The sequence below is a fragment of the Portunus trituberculatus genome, chromosome 38 (assembly GCF_017591435.1).
Source record: "Portunus trituberculatus isolate SZX2019 chromosome 38, ASM1759143v1, whole genome shotgun sequence".
In the NCBI taxonomy this organism is placed as follows: Eukaryota; Metazoa; Arthropoda; class Malacostraca; order Decapoda; family Portunidae; genus Portunus; species Portunus trituberculatus.
Genome location: NC_059292.1, coordinates 25,886,543 through 25,901,542, shown reverse-complemented (window position 1 = coordinate 25,901,542; position 15,000 = coordinate 25,886,543). Strand labels below are relative to the sequence as shown.

At 41.4% G+C, this 15,000-nt stretch overlaps 1 protein-coding gene across 4 annotated transcripts in view; it reads right to left on the bottom strand.

Moving 5' to 3' along the window:
* Positions 1-15,000, bottom strand: part of LOC123514651 (5-hydroxytryptamine receptor 1-like) — a 456,202-nt gene that overhangs the window by 245,330 nt on the left and 195,872 nt on the right. The window contains exon 2 of one of the 4 annotated variants that reach the window (XM_045272670.1): positions 5,534-5,542. The exons of the other annotated variants lie outside the window; for them this stretch is intronic. The gene's annotated coding sequence lies outside the window, so the exon portion shown is untranslated. The remainder of the gene's footprint in view (positions 1-5,533; positions 5,543-15,000) is intronic. 4 annotated transcript variants of the gene reach the window in all.

Here is a 15,000-nt window from a genome sequence, read left to right as displayed (position 1 = left end):
ATTACAAGAGGTTGGAGAGAGAGAGAGAGAGAGAGAGAGAGAGAGAGAGAGGAAGGACAGGATAAGTGAGGGATGGAGACAAAAACGAAGGAGGACAAGGGAGAAAATTGAAGAAGATAAATGGTTTGGAGGAAAGAAAGAAAAGAAATGAGAAAAAAGTTATATAAGGAGGAGGAGGAGGAGGAGGAGGAAAGGAAAAGAAGTGAAGGAAAAATTTAAAAGATGTTAGAAATGGATGAAAAATTGGGAAAGAAGGAAAATAGGGATAGGAAAAGAAATAAAGCAGGAATGAGAAGAAAAAAATAGAGATATACAATGGGAAGAAAAAATAGAGAAAACATAAAACTGAAAAGAATAGAAAACGAAATTAGCAAAAGAAGATAGGGGGAGATATTGATCAAATTGAAAGATAGGAAGGAAACACACATAAGAAAAAAAATAAGAAAAAGAGACAAATAAAGATGAAGAAAAGGAAGCAACAAGAAAAAGGAAAGTGATGAATTAGAGAATACGAAATGAAAGAGAGAGAGAGAGAGAGAGAGAGAGAGAGAGAGAGAGAGAGAGAGAGAGAGAGAGAGAGAGAGAGAGAGAGAGAGAGAGAGAGAGAGAGAGAGAGAGAGAGAGAGAGAGAGAGAGAGAGAGAGAGAGAGAGAGAGAAATTTTCATGGTAAAAATAAGCAAGCAAGGAGAGGGGAAAATAAAAGAGGAAAGTCACCATGTGTAAAGAGATCATGAATAGGAGAAGGAGGAAGAGGAAGAAGAAGAAGAGGAGGAGGAGAAGGAGGAGGAAGAGGAATGGAGGGAAGGAAGAAGAGAACGTATGGGTGCTTTCACACAGCGGTTTTCGCCGGTGCGGCTCAGGCTGAATGAACAGTTTAATATTACACTGACTCTTATGAACGTGTTCACTCGAAACCGGAACGGCAGTTTTGGGGATCCGGCACAATGGTTTCTGTGATCATGTGTTGCTATGGACGCTTTCACACGGCTGGTGTTTCCCGCATGCGGTGACGGGGACTTCTTACTAAATTTATGAGTTTTTTTGTGGTAAAATATCGAGAAAAACAGATATATATTCAGTTTTCTCATAAAATATTCTAACTGTCTCAGTAAAGTATGAAAGAAAGCAGAGTTTTACGATCTCCTTCAATGAGAGATAATGGTGCACTAACAATATATGAAGAGAAGATACCGAAGCGGATATCGAGAGGAACAGCTTGGGACAGTCCACGCAAAAATCGTTGGTGTGAAAGCAGTCTCCAGGTGCCATGCGACTGTCATTAGGCATCAGCAGGAGATTTAAAAAGTAAGAAGAGATTTGAGGAAAAAATGAAGAAATGGAAAGCGAGAGAGGAATAGAATAACAAGAGTAATGTGAAAGCAGTCTCCAGGTGTCATGCGACTGTCATTAGGCATCAGCAGGAGATTTAAAAAGTAAGAAGAGATTTGAGGAAAAAATGAAGAAATGGAAAGCGAGAGAGGAATAGAATAATAAGAGTAATGAGAGGCCATAGAAAAAGAAGAGATGAAAGAAAATAAAGAAGGAAGGAAGGGAAAAGCAGATAATGCGAAAACAGATACACATATTGATAAACATACAAAAAAACAGACGATCTGATAAAATAGAAAAAACAGCAAATTGAGAGAGAGAGAGAGAGAGAGAGAGAGAGAGAGAGAGAGAGAGAGAGAGAGAGAGAGAGAGAGAGTGGGGGGGGACAAGTAAGGGATAGACAGATAATAACACCCCACATGACGCATTCTCGCCTCTGGGTTGGTGAGGCTTACCATGATTAGTTAAATGAGATGGAGGAAGAAGAAGAAGAAGAGGAAGAGTAAGAAGAGAAAGAGAACGAAGAAGATGAAAGATACTAAGTTTGAATCATTTAAAGAATTAAGACGACACTAACAATACAAGAATAAATAATGTAAAATAAAAATGATAAATGGATAGACAAATAAAACAAGTAAATGATCAAATAAAATATACCATATGAACAATTTGTTGAAGAAAATACGAGTTTTATTAGTTTTATCGTGTGTGTGTGTGTGTGTGTGTGTGTGTGTGTGTGTGTGTGTGTGTGTGTGTGTGTGTGTGTGTGTGTGTGTGTGTGTGTGTGTGTGTGTGTGTGTTTAGAGGGTTCTAAGGAGAAAGCAGGAAGGGGAAAACAGATAGGAAGAGGAAGAAGAGGAAGAGGAGGAGGAGGAGGAGGAGGAGGAGGAGGAGGAGGAGGAGGAGGAGGAGGAGGAGGAGAGAAGCGCAATGTTAGTAGTAAGTGTTTTGACATGAAACACACCACACTAATGTGACGACGAGGCGGAAGTGTTTGCTGGGCGGTAACAAAGGAGGAGGAAGAGGAGGAGGAGGAGGAGGAGGAGGAGGAGAATCAACAGGTGACGGAGTGAGAAAGAGAAACGAGAGCGGAGGTCATGATAAAAAGGAACAAGAGAGAGAGAGAGAGAGAGAGAGAGAATAACATCAAGGAAGAATAAGAAAATAAAGATGAAACCAGAGAAGTAAAGACGAGTAAAGACAATCTCTGAAAGGAAAAGAGAGAGCAGCTTATGAATAAAAAAAAAAAAAATCTTTCATCCAATCACATAATGCAAGACACGAAAGACGAGTAAGAGGAAGAGAAGAAGGAAAAACAGGAAGAGGAAAGAAAGGCGGAACTCGGTTATTGTTGTGCATCAAGGTAACATTCCAGGAAGAAGAAGACGAAGGGAAAGAGGAGGAAAGAGGGAGAATGAAAAAAAGAGTAGCATTTGGAAGAAGAGGAAGGGAGGAGAAAGAGAGAAGGAGAGTACATGGGGAGGGAAAAGGCAAGGGTCAGTTAGTGTGCCAGGAGAGGAAATGTGTGCTTGATGATGTCTAGGGTGCTAGCTGGCTGGCTGGCTGGCTGGCTGGCTGGCTGGCTGGCTGGCTGGTGGTGATGGTGGTGGTGGTGGTGGTGGTGGTCGTAGTAGTAACGACATATTACCTTCACATCTTCTTATCTTCATTCTTCCTTTTTCTTTCTTTCTTTCGTGTATTCCTCTGGTTTACTTTAGTGTTATTTTAGTCATTCTTTTCACTGTTCTTTTTTTTTCAGCCCTGCCGTGTAGTGGTGGTGGTGGTGGTGGTGGTGGTGGTGGTGGTGGTGGCGATGGTGGTGTAAAGCAACTCACGGAAAATCCTGAAACATTCCTATACTTAGCGTCCTTAGCACTCCTTCATTGCCATCCCCTTAATTGTTTCTTCCTCCTCCTTCTCCTTATCATTACCACCATCATCATCTTCTTCCTCATCTTCGTCTTCCTTCTCCTTATCTTCCATCTTTTCCTAGTTCTCCACAATCGTTCCTTTCCGTCTCACTTTACTGCTCTCATCCTCTTGTGGCGGTTACAATAATCATTAAATTACAAGAAATAACTCCACACACACACACACACACACACACACACACACACACTGAAGTACCCTCTCATGTGACTCCATAGGGTAGAGACAACACTTCACAAACTCAATAGCCGAAGTGTCTGACGAAGAAAGAGCGACGAGGAAAAAGAACAACGAAAAACAGTTACCTTCCCTGGAAAACTGTTGACTTGAGTTCCATTGCGCTTTTCTTCACCACTTCACTCCCTAATGATCGAGTGTTTATTGGGTGAGCGAGCAGGGCAAGAAAGAAAGCTAGAAGTCTCCTGCCTATCCATGCCTATGCGATGGTTATGAAAAGTGTAGATTGTATAGAGGGTGTGTAGAAAAAGAGACGGAAAAGGAAGGACACATGGAAGAGGAGGAGGGATTGGAGATTTTGAAGTGAAAAAGAAATGAAAAGTGAAAGTAGGGTAGTATAAAGATGGGTGAAAACAGTAGAGGATAAGAAAGAATGAGAAGAGGCATAGAAGAGAGAGAAAACGCGGAAGAAGACATGGAGGAGAAAAAAAAACAATATGAGAGAGGAGGAAGATTTAAAAGAGAAAGAAAGACAAAGTATGGTAAAGCAGGACATGGAAGTATTGATATTATGGAGCGAAGGAAGGTGTCTAAACTATGCACTTGCTATTACAATTGATTCAAACAAAAAAAGCACAGATTAATATGTGAATGAATAAATGATGAAACACGTGAGGGAGAGAGAGCGGTCGCGTCTCTGTGAATACCAAGATGCCATGAAACTTTGAATATCAGAAATGGAACAATATCCCCTCTCTCTCTCTCTCTCTCTCTCTCTCTCTCTCTCTCTCTCTCTCTCTCTCAATACACATGAAAGACAGAGAGCAAAGAAAAATAAAGAACAAGAAGAGAAGCGTCAACTTCGCACCAACTCAAGTGTTCCGGCGGAAGCAAAACAATCGGTGTTGTGTGGCGAGGCGCGGGGAAGCGAGGCGCGTCGGGGCGAAGGGAGACGAAGCGAGGCGAGGCGAAGGAGGACACACCACGACAGGAAGGGAACTGAGGCCTGGAGGGGAAGTGGAGGTGGGTGGAGGAGAAGGAGGAGCGAGCAAGCAGTGTCGATCGCAGTGATACATACCAGAGTGACAGCATTTTAACATTCTTATCGAGCCGCAGTGATATGCATATGAAAACACGCCATTAAGATACGTGGTGTGTTTTATGAGTCTTGCGTCACCGCATAAAACTGGTGAATAGATTGTTGTGGGAATATATGTACGTTATTCATATTGCTGTGTTTTATGAGTGTGACGTCATTGCGTGAAGGTCAAGAATAGAAATACCTGAGCGCTGAACAGAACAGAGGTGAAAATAAAAGAGACTGATTGATTTTAAACTTGTCTGGCGCCGCTACAACTCGCGACGTTGAAAGCTAAATTGCAGATTCTACCAAGATACAAAACAACAGGTAGTGCAAGGCAAGTCACAGTCATCAAAGTAAAACGTATAAATGGTACACAATAGTTACACAATAGCTTGTGGAATATTAAAACTATTATGGGATAAATATTGCACGTGTAATCTTTAATAACAACATCGAAGTGAAAGGAATTACTCTATCTTATTTCCTCTCACTCACTTCTTTTAAGAAAGAATTTTAAGGCACCTCTAAACCTCAACTAGTCCCTTTTCCAATTTTTTTTTACCTTTTTATTAATTTTTTCTTAAGGAGGACATAATCAGCGAGCCATTATCTTTCTTCAATCTATTTATTTGCTCTTTTTGTTCATGGTCTCCCTTATACATAAAAGATTGTTACTGTTTATTCATAAGAACATGAGAACATACGAAAACGAGGAAATCTGCAAGAATCCACCGTGCTTACAAGTACACGTGGCAGTCCCAGTATATAGCATGCCTTCCTATGCCCACTTACCATCATCCCACCTACAAATCTGTCTATGTAAGGCTCACTACTGACGCGGCACTAACAACCTGAGACCGTTCCACTTATCCACTTCTCTCTAACATTTAAAGCTCTCTATTGATTCAGCACTAACAACCTGAAACAGTCCATTCATCCACGTCCACTCTACTAACTTATCTTTGAAAGTTCTCGAATGACTGGGAACTAGAATCCACCTCCATTCCACTCACCTACGATAACTGGAACGTAAACAGAAGAGTGGAGTTAGTATGAGACCGATACAGATAACAAGAGCGTGGTGGATAAATCTCAAGTTGACCCAAAAATACTTTTATTATGTATTATTCAGAGAGTTTTTGAATCGAAACGTTAGAGTAATAATAGCATTCCTGGATCACACTGAGATTTATCTACCACATCTCACTATTCAATTGTTCATATAACTGTCTCAACATAACAAGCATTAGCATCAAACATTCACCGGCAGAATTCACGAGACAGGAAGGCGATGCAGTGCTAAAGAGAAGATGAGTGTGTCTTTGTTACGAGTGAGTCCAGAGAGACAGATAGAGAATCGTGAGTTTCCCAATGGCCGGCTGGATTATGTTGGTAAAAAAATGAGTTGCTCAACTATGAAAACATTAAGAAAGCAGCTGGATGGCTTAGGTAAGGTGTGTGTGTGTGTGTGTGTGTGTGTGTGTGTGTGTGTGTGTGTGTGTGTGTGTGTGTGTGTGTGTGTGTGTGTGTTTGGACAGGTGAGTGGGTATGTAGCTAATCGTTATTCACTAAAATTTCACTTGATAAACAGATATTACATATTTTTTCCATGAATAAGTAAGAGAGAGAGAGAGAGAGAGAGAGAGAGAGAGAGAGAGAGAGAGAGAGAGAGAGAGAGAGAGAGAGAGAGAGAGAGAGAGAGAGAGAGAGAGAGAGAGAGAGAGAGAGAGAGAGAAGTCAAACAAAAAAACTGCAAACTAAAATGAATTGCATTCGTAAAAAAAAAAAAAAAAGACCTGAAAATTAATCAAATAAACTGAAACAACAAATAAATCACTCCAATTAAAAACACCAACAGGATATCAAGTTTTGTTTTTCTTTTCTTTTTGTACGTGTGTGTGTGTGTGTGTGTGTGTGTGTGTGTGTGTGTGTGTGTGTGTGTGTTTATGTATGTGTGTGTGTGTGTGTGTGTGTGTGTGTGTGTGCTTTTTTCTATCCTCCGGCTTCTTCAGTGCAACATTACTAACGAAACCAAAAGAAAAATCAAACAAGGAAATGACAAAAGGCAAATAGGTAAAAAAAAAAAAAAATAGATAAACAGACATAAACAATAAAAAACAACCTCACTTCCTCCCTTCCTTAGCAAAATGAGAAACCAAGACAACACAACTAATACCGCGAAGAAGCGGGAGAAGACACATACATTTCCACCTTGCACCGAGAGAAAACAGATGACGGAGGGAGAAAATGGAAAAAGAAAAGAATGAAAGAGAGAGAGAGAGAGAGAGAGAGAGAGAGAGAGAGAGAGAGAGAGAGAGAGAGAGAGAGAGAGAGAGACCAGATTTCCCTCTAACAATCACTCTCTAAGATATTATTAAAGGTCCTGATGGAAAGAATAGTGTTATGGAAGAGATGAAGGAAGGGTTGGAAGAAGTTAAAGGACGCGGAAGGGGAGGGAAGTGACTAGGAAATGGAGAAGGTCAGAGGGGGGGATATAAAGAGTAAAGGTCGAGGAGAGGGCAAAGTTGAATGATGGGAAAGAATGTTAGAAGTTCAAGTATGTAAGACTGGAAGAAAGAAGGAAAGAGGAGTGAAGAGATGGGTTAAAATTAGATTAATGTGACTGAGGAAGGAAGGAAGGAAGGAAGAAAGAAAGGAAGGAAGGAAGGAAGGAAGGAAGGAGAGAGGGAAAGAAAGAAAGAAGGAAGCAAATAAGGAAATAAAAGTGATGAGGATATATAGAAAAAGGAGGAAGATAGATTACTAGAGTTTGAAAGGAGATAAAATATAGTGCTGGGGAAAAAAAGAAAAGAATATTGAAAAAAAAATCAAAAAGAGAAAAAGGAAAAAAAATAAGTGAGAACGATAAAAATAAAGAAACTAATGAAGGAAGAAAACACTAATGAAAGTAAAAAAAATAAAGAAGAAAGAAAAGGGAATCAGAAGAAGGAGGAGGAAACATGAACAAAGTAAGACTAAAACAGAGAGAGAGAGAGAGAGAGAGAGAGAGAGAGAGAGAGAGAGAGAGAGAGAGACCGGAACAAGATTAAGAAGGGGAGAGTAAGTAATGAAGGATGGGAGGAAATAGACGAACAGGAAGCAGAAAACAGGGAGAGAAAGAGAGAAAGAGGAAGAAAGAAGGAGAACCAAACGTGAGCAGAATAGAGGAATTAAAGAGGAATGAGAGGAATGAGAATTATGAAGAAGGAGAGAGAGAAGGAGAAGGAATCACGGAAAGTATTGAAACAGTATAACAGAGAGAGAGAGAGAGAGAGAGAGAGAGAGAGAGAGAGAGAGAGAGAGAGAGAGAGAGAGAGAGAGAGAGAGAATTAAGTACGGTGAGGCAAAACAAAAAAAAGAAAAACAGTGATTTATGCATCTTTTTTTCTACATGTGGCGTAGGAGAGGTCTGTCTCATTTATCTGTTCCCTGCTTCTTTTTTTTTCCCCTTTCTTTTCTTCCTTTCCTTCTCCTCACTGTCTTTTATCTTCTTCTTCTTCTTCTATTCCTCTTTATCTCTGTCATTCTTACGATTCCGTCAATGTCATTTTTTGTGTAGATTTTAAGGTCAGACGTGTTTTCTTTTCTATTCTTCCTCCTCCTCCTCCTTCTGCTCCTCCTCCTCCTCCTCCTCCTTGTCATTGTCACTATCTTATCTTCTCTCCTTCCTTTCCTCCATCAACCTGTTATCTCTTTCTTCCGCCTCTGGTTATCCTTCCTTTCCTCCTATCTGAGTTATTTTGTAATCCTTCTTTCCCTTCTTCCTTCCTTCCTTCCTTCCTTCTTCCTCCTCCTCTTCCTCCTACTGCCGTCACTTGCTTCCTCTGACACTCACGTCCATTCACACACACACATATTTTTCATTTTTTTTCCTCTTTTTCTCTCCTTGTGGCATTGATGACCCGTTGTATCTCCTCCTCCTCCTCCTCCTCCTCCTCTTCCTCTTTCCTCTATCTCCTCTCTCTCTCTCCTCTTCTTCTTCTTTCTTCTTCCCACAACTCTGGGCTACAAAAAAAATGCTATTTCAGGTCACGATCTCTTACATAAAGGATGTCCCAAAGTAGCCAATGACAGAGAGCACCACTATCTTGCGAGACACAGACGCTTCCACGACCTCCATAACCTGTGTGTGTGTGTGTGTGTGTGTGTGTGTGTGTGTGTGTGTGTGTGTGTGTGTGTGTGTGTGTGTGTGTGTGTGTGTGTGTGTGTGTGTGTGTGTGTGTGTGTGTGCGTATGAAGTGGAGATGGTGGGTGGAGTGTCAGTCAATTAAGTGCGTGAGTGGAGCAGGTTATTAAAATTCTTTGCCTATTTGTCAGGCAGTCTGTCTGTGTGTATCTGTCTCTCACTCTGTCTCTGTCTCTCTCTCTCTCTCTCTCTCTCTCTCTCTCTCTCTCTCTAAATGTACCATGCTTACTAACTGGTAGAGAGAGAGAGAGAGAGAGAGAGAGAGAGAGAGAGAGAGAGAGAGAGAGAGAGAGAGAGAGAGAGAGAGAGAGAGAGAGAGAGAGAGAGAGAGAGAGAGAGAGAGAGAGAGAGAGAGAGAGAGAGAGAGAGAGAGAGAGAGAGAGAGAGAGAGAGAGAGAGACAAAGATAGAGAGACAAAAAAGACAGACAGACAGACAGACAGGGAGACAAAGGCAGAGAGAGACAGAGAGATAGAGAGAGACTGTATGTTCATTCCCTCGTAAAACTAGAAACAGAAAGAGACAAAAACAGAAACAAAGAAACAGAAAGAAAAGGAATGATAAAACAGTGAGAGACAAGGAATCAGGAATCAGGAATCAGGAATCAGATTATAGTGTGTTTCAATTCCCTGTTCTACGAGGCTAAGGGGGAACTGTACTAAGCTGGAGATGCGCAGATTGACGTGGGTTAGCAGGTTAGCAAGGCGGCGGTGTGTACTGGCGCTATTAAGACTCCTCTGGGATGGTTTGATGTTCCTTCATATGTATTGTATATGTATATGGGAGGAAAGTTTAGAGGGGGATAGGGAACTCGAGGGATAAACGTGTGTGTGTGTGTGTGTGTGTGTGTTTCACTGTTTGATCTGCTGCAGTCTCTGACGAGACAGCCAGACGTTACCCTTCGGAACGAGCTCAGAGCTCATTATTTCCGATCTTCGGATAGGCCTGAGACCAGGCACACACCACACACCGGGACAACAAGGTCACAACTCCTCGATTTACATCCCGTACCTACTCACTGCTAGGTGAACAGCACCTACACGTGAAAGAAGACACACCCAAATATCTCCACCCGGCCGGGGAATCGAACCCCGGTCCTCTGACTTGTGAAGCCAGCGCTCTAACCACTGAGCTACCGAGCCGTGTGTGTGTGTGTGTGTGTGTGTGTGTGTGTGTGTGTGTGTGTGTGTGTGTGTGTGTGTGTGTGTGTGTTACCTGTACTTTTTCTTTAGTGAGTATTAACCTAATCTAGTCCAGTTAAGATAATGTATAACTAGTTTTCTCACAGTAAATGAAAGAAACCTCACACAGATGAGTACACAGATAGACACAGACAGGCAAACAGACAGGGACACATACGTACATACATACATTCATACAGACAGACAGATAGACAGACAGACAGACGCACAGAAAGGAAACATACAGAGAGAATATCAAGACATGCTTTCTTCAGTATTTCATGTTGCCCTTGGCCGGTGCCTCTCTTACTGTACATAACACACACACACACACACACACACACACACACACACACACACACACACACACACACCGCAGTAAAGTCTAAACCTGTTAAATTACTTTCTTTCACAGCATCTTTGCAAGTCATGAGCAGAATCTTTAATAAGACAGTTTTCTAACCACAAGCAGCACCGACGCCACCACCACCACCACCACTACGACCACCACCACTACCACCACTACCATGGAAGCACGAACGAGAAGTAATGACCCAAATCCCTTCAACAGTTTGGATAATATTTTAAAGACCAAACCGATAATTAGACGTTTTCTCAAGTAATTTCTGCCAGTATCCCTTTTAAAGTATCACAAAAATCAAGAGAACACATTTGAAGACCACAATAACTTCCAATGGAATAATAAGAACACCTTCGAACCCAAAATAACTAACTAACGCAACGTAACCTAACCTGATTATCACAAGGACCAACTAAACAGTCTTGAAAAAACCACAAACTCCCACTGGAATAATGGAAACACCTTTGAAAATTTCAATAACCTAAACTAACCTAACCTAACCTAATTACTAACAGAATCACGAAATCGTTCTTGGAAACCACATTAACTTTTCCCTATAGTTTATTCAAAGTAATCATGATAAGACGTTTAAAACATTTCAAAATAGTTTTCCATCAGCCTAAAAATTCCAATAACTTAATCTAATCTAACCTAAATGCCACTAAACTCGCGAAATTATGTTTGAAAATCCCATTAACTTTTCCCTCTGATTTGTTAAAAGTATTCGAGGTAAGACGTGGATCAACATTTCAAAACCTTCACCTATCAGCTACCTTCAATCTGCCCAGAAGAAGGCAACATATCACCGGGTAACCCCCACGCTGTACACCGAAGACACCTGTGCTGGGTATCCTGCTTCACTAAATCATCGAAGAAATCCTAAGCTCCATAACACACCTGAAGAAAAGCTCACCAATAAATTCACCGGTATAAAGTTTCCTCCAAACGAGAATTCCTTGCTAAGTTTCCGGCCTAAATCGCGACGCACAGTATTCCTACACACTTTGTTCTCTCGGTGGGATTATTATTATTTTTAGGGTCACGAGGGAGATATTTTTTTCTTTAGTGTCACGGCGAGGAAAAAGCCATGTTTTTTGTTATTACTGATACAGAATCTTTGTCAGCCAATCATTACAATCACAAAACATCCAATCTCTTAAATAGTTTTGAAGGCGAGAAAAGAGATGAAAAAAAAAAAATAATAACCCCACCTTTTTTTCTCTCTTTCTTCATGTAGCACACAATTATCGTTATGTTTTTTTCTGCATAACTCCATAAGATAGAACGACCAAACCAGTTGTAGCACAAAGAAAAATTACAGTCATGCTTGATAGTCATAAAAAACACCAGAGCCATAAGAAGATCAGTGAACCACCAAGACCAGAACACCACCACACCTACATTTCACAGCTCCTGAACGACGAGACTTACCTACTAAGTAACACATTACACCCACTTCCACTGTGGTTAGCGCCTTCACCTCCTATTAAGTCCTTTCATTTGCTGACAATCCCCTTAACAAACCCTGACAGCTCATGGGTTGTAGGCAGATCAGAGGCCTTGGGAGTGAGAGATGAGGTTTGACAGACGGAAGAAGGCAATGAAGGAGTTATTGCAGTATTGTTTATGAGTCTCTTTCTCCTTTCACTGTTCTTGTAGAAGTTAGCGAAATGTACGAATCTCCTCTAGTTGTTTTTGTTCTTTTTATCTTTTTTTTACTTCCATTCCTTTCAGTTTTAACGCAATGCAATCCTTTTATCTCATTCTCTGTCTTTCTTTCAATCTTAATTCCTTATCTGGTTTCCTTGGGTATTATTGAAGAAGAAGAGCACCATTTAACACTGTCTTAATGCTCTAAAATACTTCTGTGCCGTACATTCACCATTTAAAAAAGCTTAAGGTTACTCAGGTTTTTAAGGCTGGTTTTACGATTCTACTGACAGTTGAACAAGATTTTCACCTGATCAACACGAGAAATACAATTTAAATCCTTATGGTTTTTAAATATAATCGTAGCGAGAGAGCAAAGCAATTTAGAATACGGGTACTCAATCACACACACACACACACACACACACACACACACACACACACACACACACACACACACACACACACACACACACACACACACACACACACACACACACACACACACACACACACACACACACACACACACACACACACACACACACACACACACACACACACACACACACACACACACACACACACACACACACACACACACACACACACACACACACACACACACACACACACACACACACACACACACACACACACACACACACACACACACACACACACACACACACTCTCTCTCTCTCTCTCTCTCTCTCTCTCTCTCTCTCTCTCTCTCTCTCTCTCTCTCTCTCTCTCTCTCTCTCTCTCTCTCTCTCTCTCTCTCTCTCTCTCTCTCTCTCTCTCTCTCTCTCTCTCTCTCTCTCTCTCTCTCTCTCTCTCTCTATGGCCAGTACTCAAAAACGCTTTGCTCTTTGCTCTCTCTCTCTCTCTCTCTCTCTCTCTCTCTCTCTCTCTCTCTCTCTCTCTCTCTCTCTCACACACACACACAAAAAAAAAAAAAAACGTCTATTTCTAAGCTGAGAAAAACCAAAAACCTTTTCCTTAACACTGCCTTTCCTGTTAATAAAGTAGAAATCTTAATAATTTGTCAAAAAAAAAATCATATGAAAACGATCGTGGTGCAGTGGAACCATGCGTGCCTTGGGGTCCGAAGGGTCTCCAAGCGCACGGGTTTGAATCCTGTCCACGGTCCGAGTGTAGGTTGGGCCTCCTCACTCGGGGCAATGGTTTCCTAGCAGGTGGGCTTTGAGATAGGAGGTACCCAAAAAAATATCCCCTTTAGCCCAGAAATTCCCGTGAAAAGCCCACATGGTGTAAATCTTAAAAACTCCGTATCTTCAATTAGAGCCTTTTGAAAGTAGAGGAGACGGGGCCAGCGTAGGAGTGCTGCAGAATATGGGCGCCTCTCCTTCAGTTATAACCTCCCCCAAATCAGCCACTCCACTCCACTCAGTCTCCACCTCCACTCTCACGCCGGGCCAGCTCGCGTCACTCTCATTACCCACCAGTCATCCACTTGTCCTCGCTCCGCCGCCTCATAGCGCTCATTATTACCTCGCCCGTGAGAGAGAGAGAGAGAGAGAGAGAGAGAGAGAGAGAGAGAACGTGAGGTGAGAGAAGAGTCAAGGATAATGGTGGATTGAGGGAGTTTATCCAATACAATTATGATATTAAATCCAGCATTCTCATTGGCCCCTCTACTTCCCCTCCAGCCAATATCCACCAATCAGCAGCCGCCACCACGAGCACTGCACTTGTGGTTGAGAGGAGGAAGAGGAGGATGAGGAAGAGAAGGAAGAGAAATGAGCACAAGGGATTAAGAAATATTGTTAATCCTGTTTGAAATTACAAGCGTAGTTATTTAATAGGAATTGTAGGATCTAATGTGATATAAGAGACGTAGGATGAGGGTGAGGAGAAGGAGGAGGAGGAGGAAGATGAGGAGGAGGAGGAGGAGGAAGTGGTGACATAACAGAAATAAAAATGCTACATGCGAATTTTTTATGGATATTTTCCTTTTAATGGGCGTGTTGTTGTTGTTTTTTTTATTACAATTTTCCACATGCTTTCAGGTTTCCATTAGAGCGCCACTCTTTGCCGTGTTGATCCTCCTTAACGCACTACTAGGCACGCACTTCTTCTTATTTACAGAGGAGACGAAAATAATGACTCCTCTTTCCTCTTAGTTTTATAATATTTGAAGTCATTATTCGTCAAGTTTGATAAGAGTAAATGGTCAGATCTCATTTCATGTATAACTATTTCATGCATTGTCTCATTGTATTTTGTGTGTGTATGTCTGTGTGTGTATGTGTGTGTGTGTGTGTGTGTGTGTGTGTGTGTGTGTGTGTGTGTGTGTGTGTGTGTGTGTGTGTGTGTGTGTGTTAGTCTGTTTACATAAGTCACAGATTCATGACTTATTAGCATAGATTTACGACTGAACACCTCATTCAGTACGATAAATCTCTCTCTCTCTCTCTCTCTCTCTCTCTCTCTCTCTCTCTCTCTCTCTCTCTCTCTCTCCAATACTCTTCTTTACCCTCTCCTTCCTCCTCTGCACAGAAATGGCCGCCAATAGACTCATTCCTACTGATCAAATTCCTCTCTGCTCCCCAAACTTTCTCTCTCGCCACCACCACCACCACCACCAACACCACCATAACCACCACCACCACAACCACCACAAGTACCACTACAGTTAACTCCACCATTGCCATCGTGAGTCAGTGCGGTTCACACTTCCACAAAAGATAGTACATGGATAAAATTGAGAATAAAAATCATGTGAAATCATATGAAGAGATAAATAGTAAAGATGAAGGCAAGAAAGGAATTAATGAAGGAAAGAAAGAAATCCAAAAGAAAGAAAGATAAAAAAAAAGAGGAAATTAAAGAAAAAAAGGACATATAGATAGGTAGATAGATGAATAGACAGACAGCCCCATTCTCCTCCCTCCCCCATCCCTCCCTTAAACATACACACATAAAGACAGACAGATTCCAAACACACTATATGTAATGTCACTCAATAACAAAAAATAAGTTAATAAATAAACAAGGAAGTAAAATGAAGGCAATGTTGCGATGACTCAACGAAGCCAAACTGAAACACCAAAATGCCAAACAGAAGGCGAGTCAGCCA